Source organism: Monodon monoceros, unplaced genomic scaffold (genome assembly GCF_005190385.1).
Source record: "Monodon monoceros isolate NGI ecotype Baffin Bay Population unplaced genomic scaffold, NGI_Narwhal_1 Super_Scaffold_22, whole genome shotgun sequence".
NCBI lineage: Eukaryota > Metazoa > Chordata > Mammalia > Artiodactyla > Monodontidae > Monodon > Monodon monoceros.
This window is the reverse complement of record NW_021703779.1, coordinates 36,961,659-36,967,658: the sequence shown is the minus strand read 5'-3', so window position 1 is coordinate 36,967,658 and position 6,000 is coordinate 36,961,659. Positions and strand designations below refer to the sequence as shown.

At 39.1% G+C, this 6,000-nt stretch overlaps 1 protein-coding gene across 8 annotated transcripts in view; it reads left to right on the top strand.

Moving 5' to 3' along the window:
- Positions 1–6,000, top strand: part of CASK (calcium/calmodulin dependent serine protein kinase) — a 386,526-nt gene that overhangs the window by 112,398 nt on the left and 268,128 nt on the right. The window lies entirely within an intron of this gene.

Genomic DNA, 6,000 nt, shown 5'->3' with positions numbered 1-6,000 from the left:
ACCTAGAGGGGTGGGATAGGGAGGGTGGGAGGGAGGGAGACGCAAGAGGGAAGAGATATGGGAACATATGAATATGTATAACTGATTCACTTTGTTATAAAGCAGAAACTAACACACCATTGTAAAGCAATTATACTCCAATAAAGATGTAAAAAAAAATCAAATTGTACCTGAAAAATCTTCCATTTAAATATAATAGACCCATGGCTTGATTTAGAGTACTGCATTAGTCCATGTTGAGTATTTGTTCCTGTCATATTAGGGTTTCACACATGTTACCTAAATAGATTCTGTAGAATAATATTGGATGCCCAAGTGAGTTTTGATGAAAGCATTATTTCTCTGTATGTTAAAGTAAAAGCCAGAATGTTTCTCTAAAAATAAAGTTTAAAGTACAGTATGAGGAAGGAGGTGTGATCAGATGCATCTCTTCAGTACTGGGCATTATATAAATGCAAACAGGTATATTGTGGAGTAGTGGCACCAATTGTCTCATTATTAAGGCTAATTTATCTTATCATTTTTAATAACATAATCTTATACCTTTCTCTCTCTTTTCCATTCCTACTTACCAGTGCCTCAGTCAGGCCCTAATCTTCTCATTGCCCAACTACTGCAAGAATCTTCTTATTGGGTAGTCTCCAGTCCAACCCCATCTAATTTATTCTGCTAACTACTGCCATTTTTATCTTCCTTAATTACTACTTTCATCATTTTTCCAAATCTTGAGAACATATAATTATTAATGGTTCTCCCTGTTGTCCTATTGTTTTAGGACTGCATTAAAATTCTGATGTTTGGTATCTAGACCCACATTACCAGGCCAGTCTTATTTCAACCCGTACTTCCCAACATGAATCCTTTGATAGATTTATTTAACATACCTTTATTAATTTCTTACTATATGTCAAATACTGAGAAGACAATAACAAACCTACCCTAAAGGAAGTCACAGTGCAGGCAGGGAGGCATGCATATAAAAATGATTATCGTTATGGTGTGTGGAAGGCAGAGTAATGCTCCCCCATGGCCAAAAGATGTCCATATCTTAATCTAGAACTTGTGAATATGTTACCTTACATTCAGAAAGGGATCTTGCGGATGTGATTAAATTAAGGATTTTAGGATGAGGAGATTATCCTGGATTATACAGGCGGGCTCAATGTAATCCCAAGGGTGTTTATAAGAGGGAGGAAGATGGAAATTTGGCTATAGGAAAAGGCAGTGTGACAAAAGAACCAAGAGAATAGGGTGATGTGGCCACAAGCCAAGAAATGTCAGCAGCCTCTAGAAGCTGTCAGAGGCAAGGACCTGATTTTCCCCTTAAGCCTCCAGAAGGAACCAGCCCCGCTAACACCTTGATATTGGCCCTGTAAGACTCTTTGCAGACTTCTGACATCCAAAACTGTGAGAGAACAACTCTGTGTTGTTTTAAGCCAGAAGGTTCAAATTAATTTCTTACACCCACAATAGGAAACTAATAACAGTGGAATAAATATTAAAATATAAGCATTCCCTGTTGTCGTACAGAGGGGAACTGACATTCTGTTGTGATAAGATGAGGAATTCACAAACGGACTTGGTGGGGGTAGGCCACTGAAAGTAGGGGAAAAGTATGTGCAAAGATGTGGAGCAGTGAATTATTAGCAAGGCATGTTTAGGAAAGTACAAGTAGTTTGGTTTTGTTGGAATTGAAGGGGAGGAGAGGGTGAGAGATACACCACTTAGGTTATGAATCCCTTGTGAGCAGTGCTGAGAAGTTTGTGTTCTCTAGACAGTGGGGTGCCACTGGTAGGTTTTAAGTAGGAGAGTCACACAGTCAGCTTTGTATTTTAGGAAGACCAGTAAAGTAGCATAGTGGAGGAGGCTGGGTAAGTAGGAAGAACCTGCTAGGAAGTTGCAGTGGTCCACACAAAAGATAGGTGCCTGAATTAAGTTTGGCAGTAGTCCTGGATGGAGAAGAGGGGCAAAATAAAAGAATATTAAGGAGATTCAATCAATAGAACTTGGTATTGGGTTTAAGTTCAAAGAAAATTCTAGGAAATACCCACATTTTTGGTTCATGTGACCAGCTGGATAGCAGTGCTATTTATTTTATAAAAACAGAGACACTATCAAGTGGCAGGTGGGTCAGGGAGAATGAATGAGTTTTGAATATGTTGAGTCTGAGGAACTTTTGAAATATAAATGTTGATGATCAGTAGGCAGTTAGATATTTTACTCTAAAACTTAGGACCAATGTCATAGCAAAAGAGAAAAAATTTGAGCATCATCATGTAGGTAGCAGATGAAATCCTGGAGATACATATGATTGCTTAAAGACAAGATATTGAAGGACCACAGTGAAAATAAAACACAGTCAAGGTCAGGATCCTGAAGAACACTTACCTTTAAAGAAAGGATAGCTCAAGAAAGGGGAACCAGGGGCTTCCCTGGTGGCGCAGTGGTTGAGAGTCCGCCTCCTGATGCAGGGGACATGGGTTCGTGCCCCGGTCTGGGAGGATCCCACATGCCACGGAGCGGCTGGGCCCGTGAGCCATGGCCGCTGAGCCTGCGCGTCCGGAGCCTGTGGTCCGCAACGGGAGAGGCCACAACAGTGAGAGGCTCGTGTACAGCAAAAAAAAAAAAAAAAAAAAAAAAAGAAGAAAGGGGAACCAGGGAGGGGATAGAGAAGTAGGAAAATTATCATCTGTCACAGAAAATGAGGTCACAGAAGCTGAGAGAGATTTTCTGTGGTTTCAAATGCTGTAAAGAGACTAAATGAGAGAATTGCTGCAATGTCTATGGAATTTGGCAACACGGAAATCAGTGGTGGAACCTTGACCAAAGCAGTTTCAGTGTTGTGGTGGGGATAGAAGCCAGATTGTAGTAGGCTGAGGAAGGAATGGGTAGTGAGGATGTGGGGAAAGTAAATATAGAATAATTTTCAAGAGACTAGACTGGGAAGAAGAGAGATAATGGTAGGTGGAGGGGCATGTGGAATAGGAGTAGAGTTTAAGAAGGGATTTCAGCATCTTTTTATGCTGGGGGAATGAGCTAATAGAAAGGAAAAGGATATACTGATGGAGTGAGGTCTTTGATAGGCAGCAGGTAGACAATGGGTCTAAAGCATAGATGGGAGTTGGGCACCTCTTCCACTGAGACAGAAAGAAGACTATGCACAGACAGAGCTGGGTCTTTAGGCAGGAGGAAAAAGCAGAGGACGTTAAGTCACTCAGCTGATAGCCTGATTGTTTTGGTGAAATAGGAAGCAGAGCCACCTGCTGAGAGTAGCAGTGGTAGTAGAGAGTAGAGAGATAAGAGTTTGTAACTGCACTTCAGAGGAATGGAAAGAGATATGAGGAGAAATTGCTAGGCTGCCTCAGGGGCACAGCTGGGGCTGGATGCAAGGAGTTTGTAGCAGTACTTATCAACATGCTGGTAGTCCCTCAGCAGCACTAATGAGCCTACAGTTTAGGAGATGAGAACTGTGTGGGTGGATTGCACCAGAGTGGGAGGTATTACACACAGCAAACATGATGGATGAAGGAACCAAGAGAGCTGAAAGTAATGGCAAGAAAAAAGACCATAGAGCTGGATGAGGAAGAAAGATTTTAGAGGTATAACAGAAATATTCTAGTGGGTCAGTCTGGTTACCAGTCACAATAGCTGTGGTGACTGCTGTAGCAGGAACTATAGTGCCATGAGGAAGAACAAGGAAGACTTAGGTTCAAATTTGACCTTATGAAAGTTACTTGACTTTTAAGCAAGCTTGATTTTTTATACATAGTAAATGCTCAACAAGTGTTTACAAATAAAGTGATACGTCAAGAAATGGAATGTACAGTATGACACATCATTAGTGATGCCATTCGAGCACAAAGAAACAAAATCAAGAATGCATTTTCATTTAGAACTAATAGACAGTTCTGATCAGAACATTTTGCTTGACCTCAGTGCTGTTCTAGGTACTATGGCTAGATTTCCCAAAATCTAGTGGGATAAAACATCATTTACTATGCTCACAGATTCTGCGGGTCATCAATTTGGACAGGGCACAGCAGGAATAGAGTTTGTATGTTCCACGGTGTCTGGGGCATGATCTTGGAAGACTCAAGGACTAGGGACTGGAGTCATCTGCAGGCTCACTCACTCGTATGTCTAGCCGTTGATGCTGGCTGTTGACTTAGAGACCTTAGTTGGGACTCTTGGCCACACTTCACATGGCCTCTCCATGTTGAGAGGCTTTGTCACAGCATGGCAGCTGAGTTCCAACGGTAAATGTTGAAAGCAACAGACATACAGAGAACTAAGTTGAAGTCCTTTCGTCTTTAAGGACCTAGACTCGGGAGAACGGGAAATACACTGTGTCTTGATGGGGAATGGCATGGTTCTAGAAGAGCATGTGCTATCAGAAATATTGCTGTTGGCTATTTTTAGAAAATACAATCTGTCAAACATTATTTCAAAATTAGATATGTACATTTTAAAATTAATTTCACTGAGGTGTAATTCAACATACAATATAATGCACCTATTTTAAGTTTACAGTTTAATGAGTTTTATCCAATATATACTTCTGTGTAACAGCACTATAATTAAAGAACATTTTGATTATCCCAAAAAGTTCCACTGTGCTCCTTGGTGGTCATTCTACCCTATCCCTGCCCCAAACTGATCTATTGATACTTTCTGTTATACTCAATTAGTTTTGTGTTCTGGAAGTTCACATAAATGAAATTATATATTTTGTATGACTTCTTTTGTTTAACATAATGGTTTTGAGATTCATCCCCATGTCTGTTACACCAGTAGTTCTTTTTTCATTGCTGAGTAATATTCCATTACATGGATTATTGAGGTATATGTTTTGTTTTGTTGTTTTGGCCACACCGCATGGCTTGTCGGATCTTAGTTCCCCAACCAGGGATTGAACCCAGGCCCTCAGCAGTGAAAGTGTGGAGTCTTAACCATTGGACTGCCAGGGAATTCCCCTCCATTGCATGAATATACCACAGTTTTAAAAATCCGTTTTTCTGTTGATAGAAATACAGATTATTTCCAGTTCGGGGCTTTGAATGGTTGTGTACAAATCTTTGAGTGGACATATATTTTCATTTTTCTTGCATAAATGCCTAGGAGTGCAGTTGCTGGGTTATTTAGAACTGCCAAGCTATTTTTCACAGTGATTTTCTATTTTACATTACTACCAATAATGTATGAGAGTTCTAGTTGATCTGCATCCTCACCAATATTTGGTATTGTCATCTTTTTAAATTTGAGCCACTCCAGTAAGTATGTCATGGTATTTCTTATGGCTTTAATTTGCATTTATCTGATAACTAAAGATGTACTTATTGGCCATCATATATCTGATAACTAAAGATGTACTTATTGGCCATCATATATCTTCTTTGTTGAAATATCTTTTCAAATCTTTGTGTGTGTGTGTTTGTGTGTTTATTGAAGAGTGTATCTTCTTTTTATTGGCTGTAGGAGTTCTTTATATATTCTGGATAGACTTTCTTTGTCAAATATATGTATTGCAAATATTTTCTCCCAATTTGTGACTTTCCATTTTATATACTTAACTGGAATCTTTTAAAGAGCAGAAGGTTTTAATTTTGATGACATCCAATTTACCGTTTTTTTCTTTAATAGTTCATAGTTTTTGTGTCTTGAAATTTCACCTACATCAAATTTGTGAAGATTTTCCTCTGTATTTTCTTCTAGTTTTAGCTATTACTCTAGACTTATGATCCATTTTGACATAAGAGTTACGTATCATGTGAGGTAAGGGCTGAGATTCATGGATAGCCAGTTATGCCAGCACCATTTGTTGAAAAAACTACCCTTTCCTTTCCCTATTGGCACCTTTATCAAAAATAATGTGTTGGTTATCTCTGTACTTTCTATTCTAATCTATATGTTTATCTTTATATCAGACCCACACTGTCTAGATTAGTCTTCATTAAGTCTTAAAATCCAGTGGCCTAAATCCCACAATTATTTTCAAAAGTG